This window comes from Canis lupus, chromosome 23, assembly GCF_003254725.2.
Source record: "Canis lupus dingo isolate Sandy chromosome 23, ASM325472v2, whole genome shotgun sequence".
NCBI classification, from domain to species: Eukaryota; Metazoa; Chordata; class Mammalia; order Carnivora; family Canidae; genus Canis; species Canis lupus.
In genome coordinates, this window is record NC_064265.1 from 39,807,922 (window position 1) to 39,820,950 (window position 13,029).

At 36.3% G+C, this 13,029-nt stretch overlaps 1 long non-coding RNA gene across 13 annotated transcripts in view; it reads left to right on the forward strand.

Annotated features, from left to right (window-relative positions):
• Positions 1-13,029, forward strand: part of LOC112661066 (uncharacterized) — a 122,238-nt gene that overhangs the window by 28,672 nt on the left and 80,537 nt on the right. The window contains exon 1 of one of the 13 annotated variants that reach the window (XR_007405141.1): positions 10,160-10,712. The exons of 11 other annotated variants lie outside the window; for them this stretch is intronic. This is a non-coding gene — a long non-coding RNA (uncharacterized LOC112661066). Of the gene's footprint in view, positions 1-10,159; positions 10,713-13,029 lie in introns of those variants that run through there. One more of the 13 variants, XR_007405144.1, reaches the window with a different exon arrangement.

The window sequence follows — 13,029 nt, forward strand, 5'->3', positions numbered from 1 at the left end:
ATTGTTGGTGAGAAGAGTGATTGTCCAGAGAGAGCATAATTCTCTGAGTCATAAGGATCGAATGTGAGCTATTACCTCCCACTTGTAATTCTATATTGTACGTGAGCATCAGATAGCAAAACAAGCATTCTGCTTAAAACTGCAGAAGTCACAGAGTTTGTTTAATGATTACTACAGCTTGCTTTGTAATTATGATTGCATGGGCAATCCTGTACAATCCAGGGAACTTTTGGAAAGTAGTGACAGTAATTTATGGCCATGTGGTTTTGTCTGGATGCTTAAGTACTTGGTCTGTGGCCTGCCTACATGCTCCATTGCCTGCCTGATGGACCCATTCCCCACCTGCACAGTGTTTCCCCTTCTCAATGGAACACTATGGAATGAATACTGAGATTGTGGGAAAGACAAAGCGAAGAGAGTGTGTGTTGGGAAAGGGAGATTGGATCTGTAAAAAAAAAAAAAAAAAATTCCTTTCACTGTATTTTTAGCTTTTCAATCAATGAAAGTCAGTGTCTTCATCTTTTTTAAGACCATGGAATATAAAGTTAGTGTGAAATTATGCACATTGGTGGATATCTAAAGTTATAAAAGGACATGGGAAATTCCTGTGGGCTTCAGGTAAACATCTGTGAATGTTGCCTTTTAACTGTATTTTTAAATAATTGAAAACTAAGTAAATCTGGATGGCTTCTGGTTACTTGTAAGCACGTTTTATTCATGATGACAAGTTCCTTCAAAAAGTAAGAGCACCATGTTTAAATCAAATTCAGATTTTTGGAGAGAGGCAGGAATGATAAAGTTAAGAGAAAGCAGTAATTGAGCATCTAGTTTCTGTCTATTGCTTTTGAAAATGTGCCACATCCTGAAAGGAAATTCTTATGTGTGCTACAGTCTCCGAAAGGAAAATGAAGATGTTGGCTAAATTCTTCAATAAGCCAGTCCCAAAGAATTTCCTTTGAATTTGTTTTATATGCTTTTTCTACTGAAAAACTTTAAGATAAGTTATAACTCTGCTTTGTGCTTTGAAAATAAATTCAGCACATTAATTGTATTTATGGGAGAAAGTAGTAAATGTCCCAGAATGAATACACAGCCATAATTTACTCGGAGGGAACTGCTACTGCCCATAAACTTCTCCTACTTGCCTCTTCTGGTTTATGACATCAGCCAGCCTCACAAATGAATCACTGCTTTGTGCTCCATCAGGTCCCTGCTCTATGCAAATTTCTACTGAATGCTTATCAAATAGGATTATTACTTATTATACATTTTCTTTGCTAATTTTCCAGGAGATTAAATGTAGTCTATATTTTATAGGGAAGATCTTGGTTTATCTGAGCTGTATATCCATTTGGATTGAGAAGTCCTTGAGCACCCACCGCTGACAGGGAATGGGGTAGAAATCAGGGATCTCTTTGCATCAGGAATTTGGGAGGTCTGTCTTAATCTCCTTCTGCAAGGAAGAGAAGTGGCTTGGTCTAAAATGTAGTTAGGCCTTGGCATCAGATGCGAGGGGTGACTCTAAAGCATTATAGAGTGTAACACCGATCCAGTGGTCGTGTGTACACACTTGAGTTCTAGGGGTTAAGTGGCACTTGAGTAAAACAAAAACAAACCAAGCTATTGTTATATATAGAATCTCTGTGACAATTTGGGAGCAAAAGGCAGCTTTTCTTTTGGGTCAGGGAAAATAGACCTAGCAGTAAAGGTGGTAGAAGGAGGCAAATGCCACTTTGGCAAGGGGTGCTCCTGTCTGGGGTGAACTGAAGCTCTAGGTAGCCCAGGTGAGGTGCAGTGAGGACTCCGGGGTCACAGTGGTGGCATCAGTACTGGAAGGAGATCTAGGTCTTGGTCCCACTAAAGCAGTTCTATAATAACTTGAAAATAAATGACAAGGGAAGCATAAGACCTGTGAGAAGCCGTCAACAAGAAACTACAGAGATTTTAGTCTTAAATACACTTATTATGAAAATGAATGAAATGTGCTAACCTCAAGAAGTTATTACAGCAAAATAAACTCAAAGAAAGTAGAAATTACTAAATATAAAAGATAAAAAGAAAACTTTCAAAAAGATGTTAGAAACCAGAACCTAGTGTTTTAAAAATAATTATTAAAAGATATCCTCTTGACAAGTTTCATAGAACATTAGAGAACATGAGCAACGAAAAATAACCACAGAAATTAAAGCAATTAAAAAGATAAAAGAATTCTATGAATAGCTTTATATAAGCAATTTGAAAACCTAGATTGAATAAGTTTTTTTTTGTTAACATTAACTCAAATAGAGCCAAAACATTGGGATAGACCATGCTATTGGAAAAACTTGCAATAGTGATTAAAATTTGTTCCTATTATTGGCACTAGTGCAGATTTTCCTGGAAAAGACTCACAACCTACAAGGTGGTATAATTTCCATATTAGATAAAATTTTCTAGAAATGAACAAAATAAGAGACTCCCAGACTCAATGAATGAGCTAAGAGTTATTCTGGTTTTAAAACCTAATGCGAATGATATAAAAAGGATGCTATAAGTATTTTATTTTTTAAGTAATTTTGAGTTTGTACTTGGCAACTAATCACCCAGTTTGCAAGAAGCTATTTAAAATTAAGCTTACTTACTATATTTAAAATATGATTTAAAATATGATTTGATTCTCTGAAAGTTTTACGTACAGTTTTCAAAATACACCTGATTTGTCATCAAGGTTTACTCAGGAACAGAATCAAGTTAGGGGAAATCTGAGAGCAAGCAAGGGTGGAGTTCAAGTTGCCACACAGAACAAATATATGTCATGAAATTACAAAAGGACTTTTGGGGGAAAAAGTATACAAGCATAAGAGAACAAGAATGTGTCGTACACAAGCTACAAATTTCTGAAAGAGAACATGAGATCAGATCTATGGACAAAAATAAGATGAAACTACAGTCCAAACACACAGGAAATATTGCTCTGGTTATAGAATAGTTTTAGGAACTTCAAAACAAAAATCTATCTTTTCTCAAAAATTCAAGAGCATCAACTGGTTAACCCTTGGATTTAATTTTTAAAAGTTTTGGTAAATTTGCCAGTTTACAAAATCATTTATTTTATATACTGGTGATAATAGTTTAAAACATAATAAAGTAATGATACTATTAAAAGCAGCAAAATAACAAAATTCTAAATATTGAGAAATAAACCTTATAAAATTTATGGACTTTATGAAAAAATATGAATCTTTACTGAGAGACTTAAAAGCATATTAAATGAGTATAGAAAAATTAAAATAACGTTATAGAATTTTGAAAGGATAGAGAATTTCATCCAAACAAGAAATATAAAAATATACAAAATCATCATTTTTCTTGAACCCATAAAGAAATTCAGGAATGAGACCCAAATGAGGTTTCAGGGCAACTAACCAGCCAGGAATTTGAGAGAGGGACCCCTCCAAGGAGTCAGATGTCAGAACCATTTCACTTGTAGAACAGAAGGAAAACAGGTTCATCATCAGAGTGAAAGAATAGTCTTTTCACCAACTGATGCTAGAACAGTTAGATATCCATATACAAAAACTGAATTTTGATTCATTTTCCGGACTGAATGTATCATACCCCCCAACCCCAAAATCAGATGTTGGAAGTCCTAACACCCAGAAATTCAGGATTCGACTATTCCTGGAGAGTGGGCCTTAGAAGAGGTGACTAAGTTATAACGAAGCCTTTAGGATAGGCCCTAATCCAATCTGATGGGTGTGCTTATAAAAAGAAATTAGGATACAGAGAAAGACCAGGGAAGTCTGATCATAGAAGAAAGGCTATCTGCAAGGTAAGGATCAAGGTCTCAGAAGAAACAAAACCTGCTTGATGTCTTAATTTTGGACTTCTAGCTTCCAGAACTGTGAGAACATAAATTCCTGTTGTTTAAGCTACCCAGTCTATGGTATTTGTTATGGCAGTCCTAGCATGCCATTCATAACTCAAAATAGATCATAGACTTAAATATAAAACCTAAACTATAAAACATCTAGAATAAAATGTAAGAGAATCCTTATGACCCTGGATTAGGCAAAGATTTCTTAGATAAGACCCTAAAAGTATAACTCTTAAAAGAACAAATTGATCATCAGGACTTCATCAAAATTAAGAATCTCTGGTGATTTAAAGCTGTTGTTTACAGAGTACAAAGACAAGCCACAGACTGGGAGAAAATGTACATCTCAGGTAAAGAACTTGTATCTAAACTATATAAATAACTTTAAAAACACAGTAAGAAAATTTCACACACACAAAAAAAATGGGCACAAGATTTGAACAGTTACTTAACCCAAGAAAATAAAAGCATGGCAAACACCTAAAAAGATGCTAAACATCATTAGACTTAGGGGGAAATGCAGATTTAAGACCACACTGTTCTGTCACCACACAGTTACTGGAATGGCTGAAGTAGCAAAACAACTAAAAATCCCAATAATACCAAATGCCGAGGAGGATGCACAGAAACTGGAAATTTCCCATGCTGCTGGTGAGAATGCAAACACGGTACAGTCCCTTTGGAAAAGAGTTTAGGAATTCCATCCGTCCGTCCGTCCATCCATCCATCCATCCATCCATCCATGAGAGACACAGAGAAAGAGGCAGAGACACAGACAAAGGGAGAAGCAGAGTCCCTGAAGGGAGCTCAATGCAGAACTCGATCCTGGGACCATGCCCTGAGCCGAAGGCAGACGTTCAACCACTGAGCCACCCAGGTGCCCCAGGAATTTCTTTTAAAGTTACACGTAGTTTACCATATAATTTAACCCCTTGGAACTTATCTAGGACAAATAAAAACTTGTGTTGATCCAAAAATCTTGTAGTGAATATTCCTAGTGGTTTTGTTATCACTCAAAGGCTACCCAAATGTCCTTCAACTGGTAAATGCTAAAATAAGATGTGGTAAATCCATACAATAGAATATCACTCAGCAGTCCACATGGACCATGTACTGACACCTGCAACTACATGAAATGATTCTCAAGTATATTATGCTAAGTGAAAGATGCTAGAGTCGAGTCTACAGAGTATAAAATTCCATTTATATGACTTTATGCAAGGGATAAAACTATAGGAACAGAAAAAACATTAGTAGTTGCCAGAGTTTAGATATTGGGCCAAGGGTTGACAAAAGGGACATGAGGAAATTTCTTTAGGAGATGAAACTGTTCTGTATCTTGATAATAGTTATATCATGATTTCAAGCATTTGTCAAAACTTGTGGACTAAAAATAAAATGAATTTTATTGCCTGTAAATAATATCTCAGTCAGCCTGGCTTTAAAGGACAGGATTTGAAGAAAGAATAGGATAATAATCAGATTAATTTGGGGATGGCCGATTCCCTAAATATCAGATTTGGATATGTGAAGGTTTAGACTTCTGCATAACGAAATGCACTAAAGTTAAAAAATTGGGTTAGAATGAAAAAATGTTTACAACATATTTAACAGACAACAGATTGTTAATCTAGAATAGCTCAACTGTTTCTACAAATTAGTAAGGAAGATACAAATTGCACAACTGAAAAATGTCTCCAAACATGAATTTCAGTTCACCATAGTATAATAATGGAATGAAACTGCTAACCTATATTGCTAATCAGGAAAAAAATGACTTTGTTATCATACATTAGCTTGGCACAGCTATTGAGGTTGTAGAGCAAGCAAATTCTCTTATACACTGAACAGAGAGTTAAAATGGGGAAAACTATTGGAAAGGCAATCTTAGAGTATCTATAAAAAGTTTAAAGAAGCCTACCATTGATGCAGCAAGTCCATTACTAAAATTCTATATTTTTAAAAGCTTATACCATATTTTTAACAATAGAAATTCAGAAATGGCCCACATAATTGTCAATGGAAGTGTTAAATAATGTATATCTATATGCAGCCAATTCAAAGACAGGATAAAGCTATATGTATTTACATGGATCTCTTTAAGTCATATTGTTAAGGGGAAAGTAAACTATAATATATAGACTTTCATCTGATTTATGTAGAACTTAGAAAAGGGGTTGTGTGTATGTGTGCATGATATAAATAAAATGAGGCTAATCAAACTTACTAGAGCTTACCACTATCTGAGTATCATGTGAGTGTCCTTATGTTTCTAGTTTCGAATTGTTACATTTAGAAAATACTTATATATTATGTGATTTGAAAAAAAAACAAAATGGAAAAAAATGAATCTTAAAATCTATAGTGCGTCATGCTGCATAAGGCCTGTGTTTTGAAATGCTTTGTTTAAAAAAAATGTATAATTGTTCAAATATTTTGATTTGGTAGTGTTTGACTTGTGATCACTTAAAGCATCACAAGTTATTACTAACAATGTCTGCTTCCAGTCTGCCATTGTTTGCAGTTTTGCATAGGAAATAGTTTGTCACTGTAGAAATTATTTCTCCCTTCTCTTGGGACTCTTCACTAGGCAATGCAGACATTCACATTGGGATATGTGATAAATATAATGTTATGTAGCTAGTTTCTGATAATGCCTCTCTTACTGCAGGAAAATTCGGATCCAGATTTGAGCTTGTGGGTTTCCTTTTTCCATCAGAGTGAAACAGAGAAGGGAATATGACATGCTCATATATAATAACTCTACAATATAGACAGCCCATCACGTAGGATTTGAAGCACTTTGCATGTCAGTGTTTTTCGTCTTTAGTGTCAGTCACTACGCAATTCAGGCTTCCATCTGATGGGAAGATTTCACTATTAATCTCAACCACCTCCTTACTCCACTCAGAAATGTTCTCCTGTCAATCAGTCATCACGTCTCCTTATTTTCTTGAAGGATGGTGTTATTAAACAACTTGCCTTAGGCCACAGAAGATAGCAGTTGTAAAGCCTAGACAGAAATACTGATTCTTAGTTTAGTACTTGTATCAACAAGTCTTGCTACCATAAAGGAACCTTTTTCTTTTACATGTTTAAGTTCAAATTTGCTACTCTGAAAGTATTATATGGTTTGCAATTCTAGAGCAGGTTCCTACCTGCCTGTTTTATTAGGGACTGTTGGGGGTTAAGAGGCTCTTTCCATCCAAAGAATCAAAGATCTAGGTCCTGAATTCTGAATATTGAACTCAATAGTGGCAGCTATTGGGGCTGTTAAAATCTCAAGCTCTCTCTCCTCTTTGAAGCACGGGGAAAGGTTGCATGACTGTACCCAATTATAGTTATGTGTAGTCAGGTGATTTGCTTTAGCCTTTAACATATGGAGAAAGTGATGTGTGTCACTCTAGAGGACATCTTTAAGAGTCCCTATGTTCCTTGCTATATCTTTCTCCCATTAGAGTGATAGATGATGTTCCAGGTAATGGCTACTCTATCAGCCTAGGTCTTAGGGGGAAACGCAGCATGAGGCAGAGCCCCATGTGTGATAACATGTGATGGAGGTGAGGAAAAGACCCTACAGTCTGTGTTGTAAGACATTGGGGATGTTTATAACTGCAGCACACTGCCCCATTGGGACTAATGACATTTTCCTAGTAACATAATTTTTCCCTAATCCAAACTCTTAAAATTTCTTAATGGCATTGTAAGCTTAAAACAAGACAAAACAGTATATCATTGCCTTTAATAATTTTTGGCTTGTGTATTTATGTACTAGGATAATGGTGAGTTTGTTTTTGTTGTTAGCATTTATTTAATTTTATTTTGACAATTAAAAAAAAAAGTTATCCCATATTTCTAAAATGTGTTTTTACAAGCTCCTATTTAAAGTGACATTTTTCATTTCGGTTTCCTGATTATATTTAAGAGTTAGAATGAGGACTTCTCATTTCAAGAAATAAAACCAGTCTTTATTGTATTGGCATGTATTTCTTTTAAAGGTTAAAGTTGTGACCTTTTATTTTTATGCACTCCTAGGGAAAGCTGACTGGGAATTACTGTAGGCATCTTTTTTGTTATTCCTTACCTGGGAATTCTAATGGTCCCATGATGTCCTGTTTGCTACTGCTAATGGTTAATGGTCATTCATTGATCAATGAATGGTTAGTCATCATCATTGAAGGTCTATGTTCTAAGCTTAACGTTTGGTTCTTGACATAGTGTTTGAGTGAATTTTCATGGTAACTATGCAAGATAGATGACAAAGCAACCCTCAGAGAGGTTAAGTAACTATAGTGATTCAGAGGTGTTAGGAAAAGATTCCCAGCTAAAAAAAACTAAAAGAGAATATTGAGATAAGTGAGAAACCAGGAGAATAGTGCCCTGGAATTCCACTGAAGGAAATTGTTTTAGGAAGAAGTGTGTAACTGTGCAAAATGTTGCTGATAGTTCAAATAAGATAAGGGATAAAAATTGACCATTAAATTTGGCAACATAGAAGTCCTTGTGACCTTAACAAGAGAAGCCTTGGGGTGGTAGTGGGACAAGTCTGCTTGCATGGGTTAAGAAAGAATAGGAGGGAGATGCATTCGATTGCATATGGACAACTCTTTCAAGGAGTTTTGCTGTAACCAGAAATAGGGGAATAGCTGAAAAGAAAAGCAATGTAGAGGAAGATTTCTTTTGCTCTTCTCTTTTCTTTTCCTCCCCCCTCTCCCTTCTTCCTATCTTCCTTTGAACAATCTAACATCAGAGAAATAATAGTTTGAGTGTGTGCTCAGGAATAACCCAGTAAAGTGGATAAGATTGCTAATACAAGTGACAGAGAAAGTTGCCAGAGCAATGTTGAGCAGGTGAGAACAAGTGGCGTCTAGTACATGCTGAAAGCCCTAACTTTTGACATGAGCTTGAAGAGCTCATCCACTAAACTCTTGGGAAGGTAAGTATGTGCTTCTATGTGCTAGGTAGATGTGGAAAAGGATGAGAGAGTTTTGAGTCATTCCATTTTCTTGCTAAAGTAGAGAGGCCCATTGTGAGGGAAATGGGGAAAGACATGTTAGAAGTTTCAGAGGAGAGGGTAATAAGCCCAATGTCTCTGGGAGTGAGGAGAATAAACACAAGCAGAAGATAGCATCCATGAGCAGTGGTATGTGATGCACTGTGACAACATGGGTTACGGAGATTTTTAGGGGAGGGAGGGAGAGAATGGCTCAGAACAAGAGCCAAAGAAAACACCCATACCTTCTCCAAACATTGGGATTCAAGGGCTGGGGGGAAATAAAAGCCTTTCACATGAGAGATGCATGGGAAGTAGTGTCTTTTGAAGACACTACTGAATTAGAGTAGAAGATGAAGAATATATGGAAAGATGAGATTTAGGATAGACCCATTAAGAGATGGAAATGGATAGGGGAAGGGTGGGCCATGAACACAGGAGGCCTCCTGCTGCCCTCTAGAGGTGAAAGGCAGGAGGTAGGTGTTAGCAGGCATGTCTGTGAGACTCATTCTGGAGCCCTACTAATGGACAAGCTTCACACTTGAGCACTATTGACAGGGAAACCCAAATAACTAAGTATGTAAAGAAACGTTCAACTTTAGCCTCACATTTCAGATAAATTAAGTCATAACCATGTATTTTTCTTTATCCCATTAGATTCATGAAAATTAGAAGTTAGATAATATCAGATGTTTAAGAAAATGGGAAGAAATAGGATTTTCTTTTTTTGTTTGTTTGTTTTGAAATAGGATGTTTTATGCCCCAGTGGTAAGATAGTAAATGGTTGACATTATTCTAAAGAGCAATATGGCAGTAATTAGAAAAATTAGTATATTTTATACCCAACCCTGGCAGTCCTGTTCCAGGATGTATCTGTCCAGGGTGAGTTTTCACCAGTCCATGAGGGGACGTCTAGGAAGATGTTGACTACAGCACTGCCTGTAGGAGCAAAAATTGGAGGCAATGTAGATGGACTAGGGATGTGGATAACAAAAATGTAGTATATGTACATGTACATGATGGAACTCGCTATGGTTATATCAGATATGAGGGTAAATTAGACCCAGCACATGGGCAGCCCGGGTGGCTCAGCAGTTTAGCACCATCTTTAGCCCAGCACCTGATCCTGGAGACCCGGGATTGAGTTCCACGTCGGGCTCCTTGCATGGAGCCTGCTTCTCCCTCTGCCTGTGTGTCTCTGCCTCTCTCTCTGTCTCTCTTTCTCTCTCTCTGTATCTCATGAATAAATAAATAAAATCTTAAAAAATAGAAATAAACTAAAAATATAGTGTCGGGTTGGAAAAAAAGAACTGTTGAAATTTATAGTACAGTTTAACTCCTGTAAATTAAGTGTTAAATGCAAGAATACTATGTATTTCAGACATAACAATTAGTATTCTAATTCTAATACTAACAATTAGTATTCTAATTGTTAGTTAGTTACAGTCAGTAACCAAGGTGGAGAATGGGGTTGGAGATGGGGATCAAGGAGGAATAGATGCATTAAAATAAAGGAGGAGAGGAGTTTGCAAAGATGAGATAAGGCTAGAAAGGAGGGAGTCTGAGTAAGTCAACTCCCTACTCCTGAAATTTTAAAAAAGGAGAAAAAAATCAAACAATTCTTTTGTGATCCAGGTTTTATTAATGGATTTGGCATTTTGCTAGCCTTTATGCAAAGAGAAAGACTTTGTCACGTGTTCTAATAATTTCAAAAACTGTATACATGTTAACTTAGTAGAGAGCAGAGAAAAAAGATGACCTGGTTGAACTTAAGCACTTCTTGTTACCTCCATACTTCAAGATATTTTGGTATTAAATGTTTATATCAACATCAAAGTGGAAACAGTTACTTTCTACAAGATGGTGAGCAATTCAAGAATGAGGACAATGTCATCATCTAGTCTCCAAAACAGTGCTAACCAAGATAGACACATAGTATAAATTTTGCTGGACAAAAGTGGACTTTGCATATAGAGGGAATAATAATCAACAGTAATATTTTCAAATGCCAGATAATTAAATCCTTTGTGTGATATTATATATTTTTTTGGAGGCTACCAAGATAGCATGAGTGAATCACTGAATTGTAGGGTTACTGACTTCTTATATTAGAAAAATGTGTCCCATGGAGCTCATATTTCTAATTAGTACTGCACAGTTGTACACGTGCAATGAAAACTACCATAAAACTTGCGTAGGTTTTGTTTAGTAATTTAGCATTTAATCTATGAATCATGATGAAGAAAATGTTGGTCCAGTTGCCAGTTCTGAAAACCTTGTTTATCTGGAGTTTAAAACCCAAAACAGGGATCCCTGGGTGGCGCAGCGGTTTGGCGCCTGCCTTTGGCCCAGGGCACGATCCTGGAGAACCGGGATCGAATCCCACGTCGGGCTCCCGGTGCATGGAGCCTGCTTCTCCCTCTGCCTATGTCTCTGCCTCTCTCTCTCTCTCTCTCTCTCTCTCTCTCTGTGACTATCATAAATAAATAAAAATTAAAAAAAAAAAAAAACCCAAAACATTTTTAGATAAATACAGTTTAGGCGTGATGCTACATCAGCACAATGATTTCTTGATTTTTTTTTTTTTCTTCTTGTGAATAGGACTATGTGGCATCTGCTTTTCTAACCGTGTATGCCACCATTTTTTGATGGCATTGAATCTTATTCTAATGTGTAAATCTTACATTGGCTATGGTCCAAAACTAATACACTAGTGACTCTTCTTGAATGGTCTTTACTCCCCTGCAGAGAATGCTGCAGCCCTAGGAGGCGTGCGTAGAAAGACTGAGGCATTGCAAGATTGCAGACCCAAATGCCAGAGGAGCTGAAATCACTTTTGTTTGAAAAAGACTTGCATTTTAAAGATATGTTTGTTTTTGTTTTTGTTTGGGTTTCTTTTGGGGGGGGGGGGTTGGCAGTGCTTACTGAGAGGTTCATGCCATGCATCTAGGAGCACCCCCATATACACAAGTGTGAGCATTTCTTTATAGCTTTGTGCAGGTTTGGGGATTCAGTCTAAAGTTGAGGGAAGGTGAGAACAGGTTGAAACCCTAGCACTAATGGAGTTCCTTAATAACTGCAGTATCTCCTGACCTTAGAAGGGAAGGGGAGTTCTCTTTCAGATTGGCTGATTTCAGTGGTTAGTTTTTGGCTGAGACATGGAACAAAACATGATTGCCCTTGACTAAAAAAAGCAGAAATTTAGCCAGCTGGTCCCTAAGCCCAAAAAGGACTTAAAGCAAGCCATTCTATGGTGTCAAGATTTCTGATTAACACTAAAAATGAAAATTAGCTTAAGCCACCAGTAGGCTGTAATATTATGTAAAAATGTTACAATTTGAATATATTATACTTAGTATGCTTTCTTTCTATTATTGGATTTTAGGTTATTTTTATAATAGTACTATAATAATTATTTTAAAAATACATTTTTCTTTATTTTAAAAATATTTATTTGTTAGCACAAGCAAGGGGAATGGCAGAGGCAGGGGAGAGGGAGAAGCAGGGAGCCTGCCACAGAACTCTATCCCAGGACCCCTGGATCATGACTTAAATGCTTAACTGACTGAGCCACCAAGGCGACCCAACACAACATTTTTCTTTAGATCTATTATTTCTTTTGGGTAGATTCCTTTGAGTGGAATTACTGGTGTCAGTATTAGTACATGTTAATAGCCTATGTGTATATTGTCAAATTATTTTTGGGAAAAAAATCCCAATTTATCTTTTTACATTAGGTTTTTGCCCTTTGTTTATTTTTGCCCTGGCTAGACTGATTACCTTGCTTTACCTTATTTTTTTTTAAGTTTTCTTATTTTAATTCCAGTATAGTTAACATATAATGTTATATTAGTGTTTTTGTATTCTTTGGGTAAATACCTGGTAGTGCAATTAGTGGATTGTAGTAGTTGTGTTTTTAATTTTTGAGGAACCTCCATACTGTTTCCCATAGTGTCTGTACCAGTTTGCAGTCTCACCAATATTGAATGAGGATTCCTTTTTTCCCCACATCCTCACCAACACTTGTTTCTTGCTTTTCACACTAGTTTATAGTACAGTTCTTTTCAACTTAATTTCAACATGTATCTTTTTTGGAACTTCTCATTTTTTGAAACATGCAGTTGATCAGTTTTTATATGGTTTTAGGGATAATGAACAAGGCAAAGAATTTGAAAAAAAA